Source organism: Ptiloglossa arizonensis, chromosome 4, assembly GCF_051014685.1.
Source record: "Ptiloglossa arizonensis isolate GNS036 chromosome 4, iyPtiAriz1_principal, whole genome shotgun sequence".
Taxonomy (NCBI): Eukaryota; Metazoa; Arthropoda; class Insecta; order Hymenoptera; family Colletidae; genus Ptiloglossa; species Ptiloglossa arizonensis.
This window is the reverse complement of record NC_135051.1, coordinates 18,218,869-18,240,098: the sequence shown is the minus strand read 5'-3', so window position 1 is coordinate 18,240,098 and position 21,230 is coordinate 18,218,869. Positions and strand designations below refer to the sequence as shown.

Genomic DNA, 21,230 nt, shown 5'->3' with positions numbered 1-21,230 from the left:
GGGCGTTGGGCGTTTGAGTGCCGTTCCTGTCGATGCTAGGTTAAAAACACTTTCTGAGGTATGGGGGAGTACGCAACGACTATCTCCGACGAGTGAAATCCGAACTAAGAGGCTCTAAACACGAAAGACTCGACGTGGGAACTTTTTAGAGACACACGACTCGATACCGACGACTCCGAACTTGTGGAACTCGATAGAGGTGGTTTCTAGAGTCGCAAGACCCGATACTGGACAGCTAGTACCTATAGAATTCAATAGAGGTGGTTTCTGGAGTCATAAAATCCGACACTGACCACCTATGACCTCTAGGGCTCAATAGAGTAAAAGTCGAGAGTCATATGACCGAACACTGACCACCATCTACTCTAGATAGAGCCTATAAAACTTCATAGAGGTAGTCCCTGGAGTCATAAGACAGAGCAAACGTCGAGAGTCATATGACTCGACACTGACCACCATCTACTCTAGATAGAGCCTATAAAACTTAATAGAGGTAGTGTCTGGAGTCACGTGACCCGAATCTGACCACCTAGAACCTATAAAATTCGATAGAGGTGGTCAGTGGAGTCATGAAATCCCACACTGACTATCTATAACCTACAGTACTCAATAGAGCAAACGTCGAGAGTCATATGACCGGACACTAACCCCATCTACTCTAGATAGAGCCTATAAAACTTAATAGAGGTAGTCTCTGGAGTCACGAAACCCGACTCTGACCACCTAGAACCTATAAAATTCGATAGAGGTGATCAGTGGAGTCATGAGATCCCACACTGACCATCTATAACCTACAGTACTCAATAGAGCAAACGTCGAGAGTCATATGACCGAACCGTGACCACCTAGAACCTCTAGAATTCGATAGAGGTGGTCACTGGAGTCACATGATCCGACACTGACCACCAGAACCTCTAGAATTCGATAGAGGTGGTCACTGGAGTCACATGATCCGACACTGACCACCTTAGAACCTCTAGAATTCGATAGAAGTGATCACTGGAGTCACGTGATCCGACACTGACCACCTACAACCTACAAAACTCGATAGAGTAGGTGTCCAGAGTCACGAAATCCGAGTTTTCCTTGCACGTGGATCGAGAGAACGGAACTTTTGGACGGTGGTGTACGTCACCGATGAAAGTATTTCTCAAAATCGCTCGCGAATTCGCGGAACGAGACGGAACAGAGTCCCGCAGACGAGGTAGAACAGGTGAATCGTTCCGAGCATTTTCTTCCGGAGAGGGGGAGACTCTCCGAGCTCAGGCACAACATTCATCGAGCGGCCGAGCGATTCGCAGCGACGCGAGTTACGCAATCGCCGACTGGCCTTGCGCCAATCTCGCGTATCACTCGAACTCGTCCCGCAAAGTGAGAGGGAGAGAGAGAGAGGGCTAACAAGAGGGAGGGGAGGAGGGGAGACGGCTCCGCGAGAGAAAAACACAGCCACGCCGCGCACACGTTTCTGCGTATGTCGCGGGTTACGAAACGCGTGTGCCGTCACGCTGACCGGCTGCACGCGAGTCGATGAATCGCTCTATCTCGAGCGTTTCTCGATACTCGCCGAGACGCAAACCGATTCTCGAAAAGCTCGTTCTTCGTTCGTCCACCTGCGCGCGCGAACCGCGTAAAAAATTGCGAAAAATTATTATTTTTCCACCGTGGAACACGTTCCAAGGAATCACTAATTTTTAAGTAACCTTTCGATTATTGGAAAACAAAACAACAGATGGTCTACCTAGATACACGTATACGCGATTCCAATGGTACTTTGTACTCGAGACTTGCGTTTCGATGAGAAAATTTGAAAAATTGTTATTATTTGCACGAATGGATCAATTTCGGTATCAATATTCGAGCAGACGTTCGTTTGACAGAATGCATCATTTTTGCTACGTAAACGTTTGTTTAACAATGCAACGAAGTTTCCGTAACCGAACACGTCGAAAACAGGAAACACGCGCGTTCGTTCGTCTGTTTAATTCTCGTCTAATACAAAACGCACAAGGACCAAAACTCGAGAGTTAAAATAACTGGTCTCGTACATTGTACTATACAGAAGCAAACATATCAGCTGATAAACGTTTGCAACCGAGTGTGAATAATAAAATGTACAGTTCGTCGAGAAAATCGACACGCGTTTAGACACGCAAGATTATCTACAACGTGAACACCTCTACGACACGATACGTGTTAAATCGTTGGTTGATCGAGTGGAAACGTATCGAAAAAAATGATTCGCGACACGGATCACAAGAAACACGCGCAAGCGAGAGATTTGTGGTTTCGACTGTACATCGTCGTCTTTGACGTAGACGTTTCATAAAGATTGCTGTTTTCGAGATGCACCGCTCGAAATGATCTTCGAAACGAACGCGTGACTCGATTCTATTTCGAGGGGGGAAATAAACCCCGATGTAACCATTGTCCGTTACATAAACGTTGAAAATTACATTAAACTTTGGATTTCGTTGATTAATCTCACCGTGTCGAGATACAATCTATAAACATTATTAATCCACGATACTCGCGATCGGTACGAGTCTCGAATTAAACGAAATTTCGTTCGACGAATTTAATTAACTTGAATCCGGGGTACCCGTTAGTCCGTGCTCGAAACCGACTTCACCGGGATCGGTACGTTAATGCTCCGTGGTTTGACACGTTAATGCTCAAAGTTCGACGATTTCGAAAAGCACTTTGAGCCGTCCACGATTTTCCACGGAAATTGCGACGCACTGTTTAGTCGAATTATAGCGACGCAAACAGCGCGGCGAACAATACCACGGAAACACGCGGGAATCAAAGGGTTAATTATTAACCCCGTTAAGCAATTATCGGCGGTCAGCGATTCGTACGTCACCGAACAGCGACGTCGGTAATTGCGTTCCGTCGGACGCGACCGAACCGGTCAATGTTCAATCTTACGGGGAGTTTTCGACCTAAGAATGCGTCGGGATTTCAATGGTGGACACGTGATCGTGATAATTCCATCAGAATTTCATTAATTCCCGCGTACGTTCGTAACGAGTCTCGTTCGATTCCGTGCCGGAAGACGTTTTTCCAAAATAAAAGTATCCGGTCCACTTTTCAAGCGGAAGGAATTCTTCAAAACGAAAGTACCTCGGTTATTGATAATCTCGTTCATTTTTCAGCGGGACGAATTTTTTTTTAGAACGAAAGTACCTTGTTTCGTTTATAATCTCGAGATTGTTCGTAATCTCGTTCAATTTCTAAATGGGAGGAATTTTTTAGATTGAAAGTGTCAAGTGCCTCGGTTATTGATAATCTTGTCAATTTTTCAGCCGGACGAATTTCTTTAGAACGAAAGTAAAAACTCGATTGTTCATAATTTCGTTCAATTTCTAAGCGAGAGGAATTTTTTAGATTGAAAGTGTCAAGCGCCTCGGTTATTGATAATCTTGTCCCTTTTTAAGCGGAATTAATTTCTCAGAATGCGAGCATCGATGTGGTGTCTCGTTTATTGATAATCTTGTCAATTTTTCAGCTGGACGAATTTCTTTAGAACGAAAGTACCTTGTTTCGTTTATAACCTCGAGATTGTTCATAATCTCGTTCAATTTCTAAACAGGAGGAATTTTTTAGATTGAAGGTATCAAACGCTTCGGTTATTGAAAATCTTGTCCCTTTTTAACCGGAATTAATCTCTCAGAATGCGAGCATCGATGTTGTGTCTCGGTTATTGATAATCTTGTCAATTTTCCAGCCGGACGAATTCTTTTAAAACGAAAGTATCGACGCGATGCCTCGGTTATTGATAATCTCGTCCACTTTCGAGCGAAACGAATTTTTGGGAATAAAAAAAACACATCAAATCGGTGCCTCGGTTATTGGTAATCTCGTTGTTTTCGAGGTGGAACGATTTTTCGGGGATAAAAGTATCGCGGTAGTGCCCCGGTTATTGATAAAATTCCACGCTTGGATTCCCCCACCGCTGTTCGTGTATCTTAGACTCGAGCGTCGCTCGCTTCCAAGAACATATACCTATTGTTCGAGTTCGAACAGTTCTCTCGAAAAGAATTCTTTAATTGTGCTTCGTGTATTCGTAAATACCTTTAATTGAATAAATTCTCCATTTTTTTTTTATATAATTTCGATGAGTGCGAAAAGATGAAGGTGATCAAAATTTGAACGACAACTGTCGGTTCTTAGTGTTCGATCGAGTTTCGAAATAATGAATAATAATGAATTCTCTGTAATTGCTTCTTCACAATTCTCTTATAATTGCTCGGATACTTGTATTTAGAGTTTTTAAGAAAAATGATGACACACGCCTATTTTGAGTCTCTTTTACCCTCTCCCCCTCTCCAAGTGAAGGAATACCGGGGTTCGTATTTGTTCTCTCGTTTCACGAAGAATATTGCATCGAAGATATGGCCGGCCCTCGGAAAGCGTGAACAAGGCACGCACGCGTTCACAGACAATTCCAGTGGTGCGTGGTACGAGGCGATCGTACGCGTTGCGTCCCGGGATTACGCACACTTGCATATCCACGATCTTCCTCGTACGTGGCCGTACCACGAACTGATAGTAACGCGCGTCTACGAGCTCGTACACGCCGTTGAACCACGCGCACACCGTGCAAAAATTAATCGTCAAGTATTCTCCTCTTTCGAAGTCCACGTACTCGTCGACGTTCCAAAAATAATTTTAATAACAATCAGCTGGATTATTTATTTTCAGTGTTGAAATTTTCGTTACGATTTAAATTTTCCCCGTTCTTGTTATTATTTTCAGGTTTATCCTGCGCAAAGAATATTAAAAATTTACTTACGTCAGGGTATAATACGATGAATGAAACTTTCTGGTATTTCATACCGCGCGAAGAGTGTCTGGAATGTTTCTTATCAAGTAAGAAAAAGCCTAACGAGACTTTCCGTTATTCGATTCATCAAAAGTGTTCGAAAATCACTCACCGGGGTATAATTCAATAATTTAGTACGCTCTTTGAAAAAGATATTAGAAACTTAACTTTTTCTCATCTGTTTTATTCTACATAAAAATTGTTCAACTTATAAAAATCTAGAAAAGTAAACGAAACTTTCTACCATTCGATCCATTAATTTAAAATATCCTACGAGACTCAAGCTTCTTATTTTTTAATCCTATTAATTAATCGCTCGATCTCTCCAGAATTTAAAAAATTTAATACACTCTTTGAGAGAAATATTAAAAACTTAACTTTCTCTTATCTATAATATTTTATCCTACGTAAAAATTGTCCAATTTGTGAAAATCTAAAAAATAATCAAAACTCTCATCTATTTTATCCTACATAAAAATTGTCCAACTTGTAAAAATCTAGAAAAGTAAACGAAACTCTTATCCATTTTATCCTACATAAAAATTGTTCAACTTATAAAAATCTAGAAAAGTAAACGAAACTTTCTACCATCCATTAATTTAAAATATTCCATCAAGATTCTAATCTCGACTCGAGCTTCCTATTAGTTAACACCTATCAATTAATCGCTCGATCTCTCCAGGAGACTTCCATCGGCAGAAAACGAAAAGAAATAAAAAAAATTTCGAGTGAATTAGAGGGCAACGTGGAATATCGAATTAGTATTACGAGGCTGAAACCGGGTCCGTGGAGTTACGAGACATCGCGGGAGAGAAGGGCAATCATTTCGTGTAATAGCGAGGTAATGGGGTTCCAGACTGCCTCCCTCCTTCCTCAACTGCGATCCGGTCTGGAATTTATTTCGCTGTTTCGTTCTTTTTCCCCTACCCTGGTTCGATGGTCACCCCCTCTGGCTCGAGATCGTCAACGGAATAGATTCGCGAATCCACACAAAGAATCGCGTGCCAAGAATCTCCGACAGTGCCTCTTCACGACGACCAAAGAAACACGAGTCTCTTCGAAACCTCTCTCTCTCCTTCTCTCTCTCTCTCTTTCTCTCTTAGGCTCTGTCTACCTCTCTGTCTGCCTCTCTCGCGAACGATTTGATTATCTCGTCAGCCGGAGCGTTTAATTCGAGGACTCGTTTAAATGCATATCGCGGTGTAACAGTTTGTCGAGGGGCGTTTCGTTCTTCTTGGGGGCTTGTTTACAGAACAGGGGCAAAATGGCACTTGAACAGTGAGGCCGCCGTTGAAGCCTGGGTCAAGGTACGGAGGGTTGTTCAGCGAGCGCGAACCGAAACGCCGAGAAAAGGTTCCACCGTGTGGAAATCTCAACACCTCGGAATTTTCCTTTGAATATTTGGCACGGACGCGACGGAACAATATCGTCGCACGGGTATACGCGACGATTACGGCGTCGTTTTTTTCTCTTTTTTTTTTTTTTTTTTCTTCTTCGTTTCGACGAAATGAACGAGCGAAGAAGCTGTGTATTCTTCATCGCGGAGGACCAGTTCCTCGAGAGCGGCTGAGGATCATTTTTGGGCGAATGAATCGACCGATAAGGCGGTAACACGAGTTTCTAGGGTTTTTACTTGTTCGTTTATTCGAGTAGCGTTAATTCGGGGTACAGTCGAGGAACGTTGTATCTTTTTGGTACTCTGATATGGGTGGGTAGTTTTCGACCAACTATGGTGAAATAATTCTGTAATAGTTGCACAGTGGGATAACACAGTTGTGTTAATATTTTATATAGTGATTAAACATCTGAATCTAGTTTTTGGTTTCAGTTGCTTCGTATCATCTCACATGTTTAGCTACTGTGCCTCAAGAGAGACTGTTATTCCATCTTGTGATTATGTTACAAATATTCCATCTTGTTATTATATTAAAAATATTCCATCTTGTTATTATATTAAAAATATTCCATCTTGTTATTATATTAAAAATATTCCATCTTGTTATTATATTAAAAATATTCCATCTTGTAATTATACACCTAATTGATCTGTTTTTCAGTTTCAGTTGTTTTGTATCATTTCACACATTCAACAATTGTATTTTCAGGGACTATTAACATTCTCCACTTTATAATTAAATATCTAAATCTATTTTTCAGTTTCAGTTATTTTGTATCATTTCACACATTCAACAACTATACCTCAAAAGACTATTAACATTCCACCTTGTAATTAAATATCTAAATCTATTTTTCAGTTTCAGTTATTTTGTATCATTTCATACACTTAACAGGTGCCTCAAAAGGCTATTAACATTTCCACCTTGTAATTAAATATCTGAATCTATTTTTCAGTTTCAATTATTTTGTATTATTTCACACATTCAACAACTATCCCTCAAAAGACTATTAACATTCCACCTTATAATTAAGTATCTAAATCTATTTTTCAGTTTCAGTTATTTTCTATCATTTCACACACTTAGCAAGTGCCTCAAAAGACTATTAACATTCTCCACTTTATAATTAAATATCTAAACCTATTTCTCAGTTTCAGTTATTTTCTATAATTTCACACACTCAGCAAGTGCCTCAAAAGACTATTAACATTTCCATCTTGTAATTAAATATCTGAATTTACTTTTCAGTTTTATTTATTTTGTATCGTTTCACAGGTTCCAGCAACCGTGACTCGAAGAGTCAAGATGGAGGTTGGTACGAAATTTTCCCTTTTATTCCGTTACCCTTTGCATACGTTCCACCTTGAGCCAGGACCAAAGAGAAACGCGAACCGTAAGGCTAATTCGAGCAGGAGGATGCATCCCGTTGGAAAGAACATTTTGCCCTCGCTGCTGCCAAACCTGGACCCGACCTTTCCGAATTGTGTTAGACTCTAAAGAAGATTTATGAGAGGACACCACCGACACGAAAACCCTAAGCCGAAAACACGAGTGGCGCGGTACGGGCGGAGTTAATAGCGTTAGTTGAGAGCCCTTTGATCGTTCGCCTATGAGATTTATAGCATAAAGTTCGCCCGGCCGAATCGTAACACGTCAGCTGAAACTGACGACGATCGAATGATCCGCCGAGAGGAAACATCAGTTACGAAATCGGCCGCAACATCGAATGGGAGGTGCTATAATCTTTCGATGACGTTATCCGAGGTGAATAGATCGGAGAATCCTTGATCGGAATCTTGGAACGTGAACTGTTGCTCGAAATTTACTTCTCGAAGCATTTCGAGTATTACCCGGATCGGTGATCTTACATACAAGGATGTACTGAACAATTTTTCTTGGATACGAAGTCTTCGTTATTATTGTTTATTCTGTTACGTGGACGAAAAATTGAATTCTATAAATTAATAGCAAAAATTGAGAAAGATACGAGAATATCGATTTACGGAAGGAAATCGCTACTCTACCCGGATACACGAACCTTAATGGTTATTACTCGATTGTTGTAACCGAATAGTACTGAATTATATAGTATGTCTAGAGAAATTTATATCGAGGATACCTTTAAAAAAATTCTGAACACGATGCTTCCGGAGAACAGTTATTGAAAAAGAAATTTGAATTTTTACGAGTCAAGGACCTTTATTTTTATTTATTTTATTTATTTAGCGATTAAGTATACAAAGGATCGAATTGCATCTACCGATAAAAATTAATAACCAAAGGTACCAGCAATTAATAACGAAGGTACTAACTGCTTGGACGAATCGCTACCTTACCCGGATACAGGAATCTCAATGGTCACGATTCAGTTTCTTGTAAGCGAGCAGTACTCGGTACGACGTCTCTGGAGAAATTTATATCGAGGTTGCTTCTCGAAGAATTAGGAACACAATGTTCCCGAAGAACAATTGAGACAAGAACTTCAACTTCATCGATCTCTCGGTAACATCGGAAAGAAGAGAATTTGCCTACGAATTTGATGCACGGTCGCAATTTTGTTGAACAACTGGTAAAGGAATTTTACGCGTAATGAATTTCTTCACGGTCACGTTGTTCCATTGAATCCAAAATTAATTAATTCAAACAGCAGTCGTTCCCCAACGTGGCCGAAGTTTTCGTGCGACTGGATTTCAATCGGTTATCGACAGGGGATCGTTGATATCCATTGACTCGTAAAATATCGATCCCGCGTGCTATATTGAAGAGACTCGTCTACGTACAACTTCACTCGATCCTGTCGAACAATGCAGATTTATTTTCGATCGCGTTCCAAATGGATCACCGACGAACGGGGGATTCGAAAATTGAGTTAACCGACCTACCGATTCCTTTCGAAGTTGAAATCGAATTTCCAAAATCACCCGTGTAACGGTTGCGAACCGACCAGATTGTAATTCAAAACTTTGCTAATAACAAATGGTAAAGTGACTTTTATCGAGGATAATCAACGAGAGAAGAAATCAAAAATTAACCACCAATTTTTTCGAATTTGAAATCCAATTACAATACTAATTCTAAATTCACGATGATAACTAAAAGTCGAATATCACGAATCGTACAATGTTCTGTGGAATCGGTAAGTTACTTTTATCGAGGATTGGAGAATTAAAAATTGAATTAACCGTTAATTTTTCGGATTTGTAATCTAAATACGATTCCCATTACAGATTTACGATAACAATTAAAATTCGAATACCACAAATCGTACAATGTTCTGTAGAATCGATAAGTTACTTTTATCGAGGAACACCGACGAATGGGGAATTAAAAATTGAATTAACCGTTAATTTTTCCGGATTTGAAATGTAAATATGATTCCAATTACGCATTTACGATAATAATTGCAATTCGAATACCACAGATTGTACAATATACTTTATAATCGTTAAGCGACTCTTATCGAGGTTACTCTTAAATCTCGAAGGTATACATTTTACTGAACAAACTCCACCGAGCGAGATACAGAGGATCCATCGATGTAGTTGTATTCAGTGGAGTGTATAGACTTTTCTTCGAATCTGTTTATTTATCCACAGACGCCGAGACGGTGTTTGCGTCATTAATTGCCACGCCGAAGAATCGACGAAATTCCTGGGAAAGAGGCCCAATGAAATCGCTCTGGCGCCAAGGCGATCGTTAATGAAACGTTGCTTCGAGGAACGTCGTGAACAAATTCGACAATAATTGCGATCGGCGAAGGTGAGCGCAAACAATTACTTGATAGCCTTTTAAGCCTTCACTCTCGTCGCGATGATAAGTTATCTGCTTCGTGGACTGTGTGGAACCAGCTGCGCACACCGTTTGCAACGGTCACACGTTCGAATCTCCACGGGCGATGATTTATTTTTGATGAATCATCAGAGAAATTCACGTTGAAACGAGCCACGGTGTGCCTTTGTGCATCCAAATTGAGCAAATATTTTTAATTATTTTCAAACACGATTACTACGACAATATTGGCGAGTTACACCGGCCGGTGATAAATTTAATTTTTCATTTTAAAATGATTAATAGACAGATCGAATGCTTGTGCTCGTTAAGGGTCATTAATTTCCGCGTATCTCCTAGAAATATCTATTTCGGGTGAAATTTAATTATTGTACCATGTATAAAATGTATTTCACGCTCGAAAAGACGGATTTCGCTCGGGTGCAATTTTTTTTATCTTTGTACAGTACATTCTTTTTCTTCCATTCTTCTCTCTTCTGTTTACCCCAACTGGCAGATAAATATTACACGATAAATAAATAAAGCGTGCGCGGAGAGGTGAAAAATTGAATTAACATTGGACAAAAATCTTTAACTTCGGCTAGTTTCCACGACGTGTGTTAAGTGGGCGTGTACAAATTTAATTAACCAAAATAAAAATCGACAGAACAATCTCAGAAGGTTCAAGGGGATTCGAACTCGAGACATCCCGTTTACGAAGCAGCTGCTCTATGCACTCGTCCAAAACGCTTATGAAAAGGTTATGGTTGAAAATTTCTATATTTCAAATCTCAATGATTTGCAACGAAAAAGAAACGGTCATTGAAACAAAATATTCTATGGAGGATTCGATCTCTATTTCGATACAAAATTACTGGGTTTTGTAACCCATGCAATATAGTAAGCCTCAACAGAGCCATTTATCCTCTTTACAACTGACCACTCCCTCCAAAGGTAATCTTTCTTCCCTCCACCTGTACAAATGGTCATCCAGAGGTTTCAAATTTAATGATTCAAAATTAAATCTCGCGGTTCTAGGCTTCATAACTCGCACAACAATCCTCACCAGAGACACCCATCCTCTATACAAGTGACCACTTCCTCCAAAGGTAATCTTTCTTCCCTCCACCTGTACAAATGGTCTTCCAGAGGTCTCAAATTGAATGATTCAAAATTAAATCTCACGGTTCTAGACTTCATAACTCGCGCAACAATCCTTACCTGAGTCATTTATCCTCTTTACAACTGACCACTCCCTCCGAAGGTAATCTTTCTTCCCCCCACCTGTACAAATGGTCATCCAGAGGTCTCAAAAAATACATATTTCCATAAAAAATTAACTCCCGCAATCCTAGACTCCATAACTCGCGCAACAATCCTCACCAGAGCCATCCATCGTCTTTACAACTGACCACACCCTCCGAAGGTAATCTTTCTTTCCTCCACCTGTACAAATAGTCATTCAGAGGTCTCAAATTTTATACATTTCGATTCAAAATTAAATCCCGCGGTTCTAGGCTTCATAACTCGCGCAACAATCCTCACCAGAGCCATCCATCCTCTTTACAACTGACCACACCCTCCGCAGGTAATCTTTCTTCCCTCCACCTGTACAAATGATCGCTCAAAGCCTCGAATTCGTCGTATTTCACGGAATGGAATCCCCCAGGCCCAAATCTCCACAACCCGGACCACAATCCTCACCAGAAGGTGTCCGATCCATCGTTTAAGCGAGGAATCCTCGCGCGTCGTTTTCCCGCCAATTCTCATCGCGCGTACGCGGCGTGTACGCGGCGCGTCGCGTTCGATCGAATCGTACGTTCTTCGCGAAGGGGTTCCCCTTCGTAACGAGGACGAAGAGGAGACGACGACGTACGACAGACAGACACCACGGCCACGAGCGATGCTGCAACCTCGTCGAAAAGTATCGATGCGTGCCAGCGCCGCCGGCGGTGCTTGCTCTCGACTCCTCGTGAATGACGCCTCCGCTGGTTCTTTCTGGTTCGAGCAGCCATTCACCGAATCGTCGACGCTCGGGCCTCCGGACCGGTTTGAACCGGTAAACCCGGCACAGTCTCGCCTGGCTCGATTAACGCTTAGCAATTATTGAATACCCGGCCGCCCGACGATAAGGTTCTCGCCTTTTATTCTCCACTTCCTCTATCGGGACGCGATCTCACGGGCCGGTACGTGACCGAGTTGTTCAATTTATTAACTGGTATTCGGACGGTCAGCTATACAACCGAACTGTGAACGGTTAAAGTGAGTGGAGAAACGCCAAGATGGATGTTACTCGCGTACAAGTTCCGAACCGTTCCCGTGGAAAGAAGATGGCTACGTGGCGGGACGGTCTATCGGTGAAGACACCTCGGTTGAACCAAGATCATCGAGCTCCTGAATGACACCCAGCTCTCGTCGCTACATCTCGACTGGTGTTTTCACGGATACGTGTTACATTTTTTTTTTACTGTCCACGAGATATTCGAAGTTCGTTCGAAACGTTTAGATAGCGTTTAGCACCTGCCGAACCAAGTGTCCATAACAGGGAACCCGGTCACCGACACCAGGTGCTTCGTGTTTTCGAGGTACGTTGGTCAAGAGTACATTTGATTTTTCTACTCTATCGTAGCTCATCTATTGCTAACTAGAGAACATACATACGTACACGCATACACGTGTCCCGTGCAATTTGCATACCGGTCGATTTGCCTAGCGCACGAATAGTGCAACGTGGGCTGGGAATCGTGTTCTTCGGCTTCGTCGTATCGCTTCTTCGATTTTCGTTCACGATGTGACACTGGTGTCTATTTGGATTGAGGTTTATTTAGATATTTTCGGAGCTTGTTCGTGATATCGAACATTCGTACGTGGAACATCGTGAAATGTTAAAGTACCGTGACACGAAATATTGAAACATTATGTTATTCGAGTGGTACGAGCATCGGTATCGCACAGAGCGAGGGACGTGTCGCGAAGAGTTGGCTGAGAATCTGTGAGTGACATCGACATAATTTTCTTGTTAAGACTGCCGGTATAAGGCGTTTCGTGCCGCATGGGAGGACTTTATGGACTCCAGAACCACACGAGGAAGTAACCAGAAACATTACTTACGAATCATGAATGAAATCACTGGTAAATTTCTGCGTGCTTCGAAGTCGGAATAAATCTATCTCGAAACGATTTATGAGATAATCTACCAACGGCTTAACCTAACGGGAGGTGGTAGGTTTCCAGCGTGTCGCTAGCACGGTGTGCCTGACCACGGACGATCCAATTCTCCTTGCCCTCTCGCGTTCACCTTTCCTCGAATAAAAGCTCCACGTAATTGAACCATGGACATCATTGGACGAACCAATTCTGTATAAATATACGTGAAAAATTTCCACGCGAAATATTTATTATTTAACTTTCTATGATTTTTTTCAAAGTCTCACTTTTCACTTTCTACAGGGAACTTATATCTGACCAGTAGGGTTATCACTTGTATCTTTTATAATGCAAATGAATTCAAAAATAAGGAAAAATATTTATTATTCAATTTTTTATGATTTTTTTAAAAGTCTCACTTTTCACTTTTGACTTTCTACAAAATGTTTAAATTTACTATTTACTAGTTTTCTCGGGTATTTAAATGCAAATAGATTAAAAACTACTTCCTTTAAGTTCGATCCGAGTCTAAAGTTATTTATTAAAGAAAAATGACAGGAGGAATTTTTTGCAGTCTTGTGTTTCCATGGAGGGGGGATATTTAAATAATTGTTTCGAAGTCTAGGAAGAGAATTTTGTTTTTGAATCGTGAACGATGTTCTATGCGAGCGCGGTAGTTCTTTCTCAATTAATCGAGTTTGCACGCCACGTTTTCCACGATCTCTCCTCCTCGTTTATTCGTTGCGTAACAATTACTCGTGCACGGAACAAACAGATTCACCGATTCTTTTATTGTTTCGCTCTTGAACAATTACGAGGGAACGATTCCACAGACGCCGCGAAGATAATCTTCCACTCGGATATTTCGTCTATAGAGTTTTCATATATGTGAAATAATTCAACCAGCTTGTATACATCACCATTAAATTTGAATTTAATATTTAATGTTTAATTTTGATTAACGTATAGACAAAGGAATTTCATATATATACACAAAATAGCAATGATCGATAATCATGTAAGAAATGTACGAAATAAATATTATATGAACAATAACATTATACTTTCAGTCAAAATAAAATAACACACTATACTTTTAGTCAAAATTTTATAACACACTATACTTTCAATCAAAGTAGTAGAACACACTGTACTTTCAGTCAAAATATTATAACACACTATACCTTCAATCAAAATATAATAATACACTATACTTTTAGTCAAAATATAATAATACACTAACTTTTAGTCAAAATATAATAATACACTACACTTTCAATCAAAATATAACAACACACTATACTTTCAATTAAAATATAACAACACACTATACTTTCAACAACAACTATACTTTCAGTCAAAATATTATAAATAACACACTACACTTTCGGTCAAAGTATCAGACCTAAAAAATTATATCTTCGGTCAAAGTATCAGACCCAACAAACACTACCTATTACCAAATTCCATCAAACACAAGGACAACACCGTACCACACCATACTTTATCAAAGTATAACGTACACTGGGCTCACCGTACTTCGTTCGGAACGAGATAACGAGATACATACGCTCGCGTGATGTCAAGAACCCGGGGAATCCCGGCGAAGAAGAAGCTCGAAACTTCCAACGTCCCCGATTCGCTGAATAATAAATGTTCGCGCGCGTTTCGTTGGAAAATTCAAACGGGAGAATAACCTCGTTGTTGGGCGCGTGAAACAGTTTTAAAAAATTTACCCACCGGGGAAAGGTGAAAAATCTCGGGTACCGAGCGCGGTGGGCGGTGGCCGGGGGGTGTGTCGGGTAGGGGGGCGTGTACAATTTTCGTTCCGACCCTCCCCTCGTCGCGGATTAATTTCACGGTTAGGTTGGCGAGGAGAGATTTTCCCGTGTTGTGCGTGCGCGAATTTTCGTGACTCGCGAAACGAAAATCGCGAATGACGGTGCCCCGGCGCGTCTATTGCACGGGCCACGGATATTATCTTCTGTCGTTGGTGTCCTTGGAGAGTTGGTTACAGTTGGCTCGCCGGATAAACACGTTGCGAAAGGAAGATAGAGGACACTCGCACTGTATCGCGTATCGCTGCGTCGTTGCGGCGATAACGAAGAAAAATTCGCCGAGATAGTGTATCTGGCAATGTCAGTGTCGTCGAGAAACGATGCTCGGTAGAGATTGCTCGCTGACGAGAAATTCTTTGTACTTTGTGTTACGAATAACAGATAGGGTTCAATTGTCGTGTGTAATTTTAGGACAGTTTTAATTATTATTGAATTATTCTCAAGGTTGTATTTTTTGTACGAACTGTAGAAATGGGATTGAATTGTTTATAATAATTTCAAGGTAGTTTATTAGTGTAGAATTATTATAGAATTATTCCAAAGGTTGTATTTTTTGTACGAACTGTAGGAATGGGATTGAATTGTTTATAATAATTTCAAGGTAGTTTATTAGTGTAGAATTATTATAGAATTATTCTCAAGGTTGTATTTTTCGTACGAACTGTAGGGATGGGATTGAATTGTTTATAGTAATTTCAAGGTAGTTTATCATTGTAGAATTGTTGTAGAATTATTTCTCCAAAGATTGTATTTTACGTACGAACTGTAGGGATGGGATTGAATTGTTTATAATAATTTCAAGGTAGTCTATTAGTGTAGAATTATTATAGAATTATTCCAAAGGTTGTATTTTTCGTATGAACTGTAGGGATGGGATTGAATTGTTTATAATAATTTCAAGGTAGTTTATTAGTGTAGAATTATTATAGAATTATTCCAAAGGTTGTATTTTTCGTATGAACTGTAGGAATGGGATTGTATTGTTTATTATAATTTTAAGGTAGTTTATCATTGTAGAATAATTGTGGGATTATTGTAGAAATATTGTATCGGTTTTTAGGTTGCTTCGTCGTTGTTTTTTTCTTCAATTTTTTGTGTTTTACGTAGAAACGTCATCGTATGAAATTTAGAATAATTGAGAAACTTTTTAAATTTGTCTCGCATGGAACGAGTTATTATTTGCACATCAACGATTCGATCTATCGATCTGATATTTAAGTTTCCAACGGAAGAATAACTATATCGGAGAATTTGTATATAGTACGAATAAAACCCGTGTGAATTTTATCTAAAGTGGTAATTTACATTTCGTATAATTGAAGTCGAAACAACCGAGACTAACTATGTTTTCTGACGTAAATGAAGCTTGTATTGTGAATTCGAAAAAAAAAAAAAAACACTTGACCTTCGAATGTCCTTTACGTACACAGTTACGAAAAAAGCTAATCGCATGAAATTAAGTCTCCCCCTCTCTATTTAACTCTTACTCGGTACATTCTTCGCTAAAATCATTACTTACGTAATCAAAGTGGTTCCACTTACAACGCCCCACCTGGTATATCCTTTACGTCAACAAGGTAAAAATAATGGGAGACGCAGCGTAACCTTTGACGCTCTATCGGAGACCTAAACCAATAGACTTGCAATAGGAAAAAAAATTTACGGAAAAATTGAAAAAAAAAAGACAAAAATAATCCTCTCTCTTTTTTCCACGATCGAGACAATTGTTGTCCTCTCAGAATTCTAAATAATTTCTTCAAACTCCCGTTTAAATAAATCTTGGACCTCGCAGAGACACCATTCGATACTGTGACCAGAATTCCACAGAACTCTTTACGATTGATTTAATGGAATACGTGTATTAACGATTAAATTGATAAATTTTACAAATTTTTAAAATTTGCTCTTTCAAAAATAATGTACAATCTTGTACAGCCTTCTACGACTGTTCTGTATAATTTCTCGGTATTTTCGTTCAGCGTATGATTTAACTCGTCTATAAATAAATAAATATTCACTGTGGATTGAAATGACCCTCACCTTCCGAGGGTTAATGGATGTCTTCTCCCGAGCCGGGAGCGCGCGAATAAATACGAAACGGGATACGAACGAACAGAGAAACGTGTCGTCGGTCGAGTTCTGCCAGGTGTGTCCGCGAACGACACCGCGAAAGTTCTGTTTTCACCATCCGGGAACAATGAACCAGGCGCCCCGACGTTCAATCCAGTTCGAACCGGAAAACTGGCGACTGGCGGTCTCAAGCAACGCGATAGCGTCGACCAGTTATTGGATACTCGGCTATCGACAAGGTCTCTCACTCCTTCCCCTTGTGTCGTTTCAGTACCAAGTTCGCGTAACTTCTCGATGACGCAGCCACGACGATCGCAGGTTGATCGACCTTGCCACGACTTCGTACGATAACCGCCAAGTATCGTGGAAAATGCTCTCCGCGTGAAATCTTAGGTTCGAGATGCTCAATTGTCTACCACCGTCCCCCCACTGTCATCCTGTGGGTGACAGTTTCCATGTTTTTCGAATCGAGGACACTCGAGTGGATTTTCACGCTCGTTTCGCAAATCTCGGAGAATTCGAATCGAATACTCGAGTGATTCGAATATTGGGAGAATTCAAGTTGAATACTTGAGTGATTCGAATGTTAGGAGAATTCAAATTGAATAGTCGAGTGAATAGAATATTGGGAGAATTCAAGTTGAATACTCGAGTGATTCGAATATTGAGAGAATTCAAGTTGAATACTTGAGTGACTCGGATATTGGGAGAATTCAAGTTGAATACTCGAGTCATTCGAATATTAAGAGAATTCAAGTTGTATACTTGAGTGATTCGAATGTTAGGGGAATTCAAATTGAATACTCGAGTGAATAGAATATTGGTAGAATTCAAGTTGAATACTCGAGTGATTTGAATATTGGGAGAATTCAAGTTGAATCCTCGAGTGACTCGGATATTGGGAGAATTCAAGTTGAATACTCGAGTCATTCGAATATTAAGAGAATTCAAGTTGTATACTTGAGTGATTCGAATGTTAGGGGAATTCAAATTGAATACTCGAGTGAATAGAATATTGGTAGAATTCAAGTTGAATACTCCAGTGATTCGAATATTGTGAGAATTCAAGTTGAATCCTCAAGTGATTCGGATATTGAGAAAATTCAAGTTGAATACTCGAGTGATTCGAATGTTAGGAGAATTCAAATTGAATACTCGAGTGAATAGAATATTGGAAGAATTCAAGTTGAATACTTGAGTGATTCGAATGTTAGGAGAATTCAAGTAGAATACTTGAGTAATTAGAATATTAACAGAATTCAGGCTGAATACTTGAGTATTCAGGAGTATTAGGAGAATTCAAATTAAATACTTGAGTGATTCGAATGTTAGGAGAATTTAAGTAGAATACAAAGAGTAATTAGAATATTAAGAGACTGAATACTTGAGTGATTCGAGTACTAGGGAACTCAGATTGAATACTCGTACAATTCGAATAATTTTTATACTCAGTCCGAGTACTCGAGTGATTCGAGTATTCGGTGAATTCAAGTTGAACAGTTGAGTGGATTCGAGTATTCGACGAATTCAAGTCGAATCCTCGAATACTGCTCGATCTTCGCGACCCACTCGAACTTTCTCGAATCACTCGAATCCGTTCGTACTACTCGATCTCTCCACGTGCTTCGTTAATTCGATTATAGTCCTCGGTTGGGTGGAATCGTGACGGGGTGTCCGCGAACATTAACCAGATCGCTGGAACACGATTCGTTCGCGAGAAATGGCCACGGGAGGGCAACCTAAGCCAATTGGTTCGGTCTGGGTACCTTTGCTCTTCATGTGGATTAAGAGAAACTCGAAACAGAAAACCGAAGAGGGACGTTCGAGAAGTTGAAAACTACAATGGTAGCTGAAGATTGCGCGGACACCGGAGCGGGGAGGGAGCGGAGCGAAGAGGAAACACTCCGGGATCCAATTCGTTGTTATTTAAATGGGGTCGCGTACGATTGAGCTCGTTTAAGTGCACACGATGATGCACTCGCAGACCTGCTGTTCACGTGTCTCACGCTCGCGTTCCCGATTTTCTTTCGTGTTTTTCCCCATCTTTCGTATCGTGATCTCGGACACCGATTTATATATTTTTCTTTTAACGAAATCGGTGGCCACACGAGAGATTCCACTCGTGTGTTACTCGAGAAAATCAACATTCATTCGTTTGAATCGAATGATCAAAAATCATTCTAATATACTATTTTAAGGGGTAACTTTTTTTATATTACAATATCTTTACGCTAGAATTTTTTTTACCAACAACAGTAGCCCAGTAGCCGGCAATCTGTGACAAATTTAAAAAAAAAACATTTCCATGATGAAAGTCGAGCGCGAGGTATTTAACGAACGTCACAGGGAGCTGAGAAAGGTTCAATCTCGTTTAAGAACACACTAGGTAGTCAAAGTACCTCATTTGAATGTTGGTCAGTACGTTTAACCTATCTCCATGAAGCAAAACCAGTCCACGTGCAAGTTTTGATACTTTGTGAACGCTCGGGGCGCTTTCAGGATTCGCAGTAGATTTGACCTCCGTTTAAATTGAGGCGCAGACCCGTCTGAACAGTTCCGGCTTTTCCACTGCTGGTTAACGCCCGATTCCGACAGCCCCTTTCCACTTCAACTGCAACGCGCCTGTGATAACGGTCGCCGAGGAGCGAGTGGCTCACTCGATAATCGAGCTACACGAGTATTTCGAGCCACTCGAGTTCTTTTTTTTTTTTCTTTCAACTGCTCGATCTTCACGATCTACTCGAACCTTTTCAAACCACTCGAATCCGTTCGTGCTACTCAATTTCTTCGATCTAGACGGATTTTTTTCGTCCTTTTTGTACTTCTTGAATTTTTTTCGGCTGTTCCAGTTCGATCGAACCGGTCGAATTCATTCAAAGTACTCGAATCTCTTCGAGTATCCAGCCTACTCGCTTTTTTTTCCAACCACGTGCATCTTCGCGGGCCAAAAACATTTGTTTGGCCACTTGAGTTTCTTACTACTCGAATCCTTTCGAACCATTCAAATCCCTCGAACTATTCGAATCAATTCAAACGGCTCAATTTTTTCAACGTGCTCGATACTTTTTTCTCGATCTACTCACATTTTTCAGTTCACAATAATTCGTTTCGTCCATTTATTTTTATTCGGACCACTCGAATATTTTCGAATATACTCGAATCGTTCAAATCACTTAATTTTAATCTACTCAAATTTCTCCGATCACTCGAACTATTCTTACTCACGAATCACTCGACTCGAGAGTCGATGAAATCATTTACACTCGGTTCGAATTTCCAACTACTCAAATTATTCAACTTTTTCCTACTCGAATATTTTCGAATCACTCGAATCTTTCGAACTACTCAATTCTCACAACTTTCCAGAGTCTCTCTCGTCTTTCCTCGAGTCGCTCGAATTTCTCCGATCACTCGAACTATTCTTACTCACGAATCACTCGACTCGAGTCGATGAAACCAGTTGCACTCGGTTTGTATTTTGAGCCACCCGATCGTGCGCGACTATTCCGGTCGATTCTAAGCGAAACGAAGACCGATTACATCGACGACGGGCCAGTCCAAGATTTTTCCACTGCGGTTCCACGAAGCGGCGGGCTGGTTGCGCGGTGATGCTACTTGGAAACGCAAGGTGGAACCGCAATTTCTCCCGCGCCCTTTATTACGCGCGGCCGAGTTAAATAATTAAAGCGCTCGCGTTGCAATGAAAGAACGCCGGGAATTCCACCTGACTTTAATTACTCGCGGAGGGTATCCACTTTGGGGGGTAGATACTTTCCTGAATAGTTTTTATTTAATTCCAGCTCTCGCGGCAACGTTTCTCTTTCACGGCCGGTGAATGTGTTTGGCTGCGCGCTGCGAATTGATGCAACTCGCGAACGATGTTTGTCGAAGGTATTGTGGAATATGAGAGGCAAGAAAAGTAGAAATACTCGCCGGTTTTGTCTATACACACACACACACACCCCTAGACAATGGAAAGAATCGAGAAAATAGCGGAGCAAATACGATGATTACGCTCAAGATAAACGATGTTTGGAAACCGAAAGACCGATAGAAATTCTACAATATTAAATGCACACTTTGGCTAACACCGGGTCAAATATTTATATAATTCTTCTTTTTTTTTTCAACTTTCGTTCGAATCGAACGACCCCTACCATGGTCCTCTCGATTCCTTTACTTATA

At 40.5% G+C, this 21,230-nt stretch overlaps 1 protein-coding gene and 2 long non-coding RNA genes across 7 annotated transcripts in view; 1 reads left to right on the top strand and 2 right to left on the bottom strand.

Moving 5' to 3' along the window:
• The window catches only part of Atpalpha (sodium/potassium-transporting ATPase subunit alpha), a 133,814-nt gene that overhangs the window by 72,903 nt on the left and 39,681 nt on the right, over positions 1 to 21,230 (bottom strand). The window lies entirely within an intron of this gene.
• Positions 10,828 to 11,650, bottom strand: LOC143145480 (uncharacterized). Its single transcript, XR_012991696.1, has 4 exons — positions 11,536 to 11,650; positions 11,212 to 11,436; positions 10,931 to 11,119; positions 10,828 to 10,845 (listed from the first exon to the last, which is right to left on the bottom strand). It is a non-coding gene; the product is annotated as an uncharacterized LOC143145480 (long non-coding RNA).
• The window catches only part of LOC143145513 (uncharacterized), a 56,436-nt gene continuing 47,229 nt past the window's right edge, over positions 12,024 to 21,230 (top strand). Inside the window, exon 1 of one of the 2 annotated variants that reach the window (XR_012991706.1) lies at positions 12,024 to 12,575. This is a non-coding gene — a long non-coding RNA (uncharacterized LOC143145513). The other variant, XR_012991707.1, reaches the window with a different exon arrangement.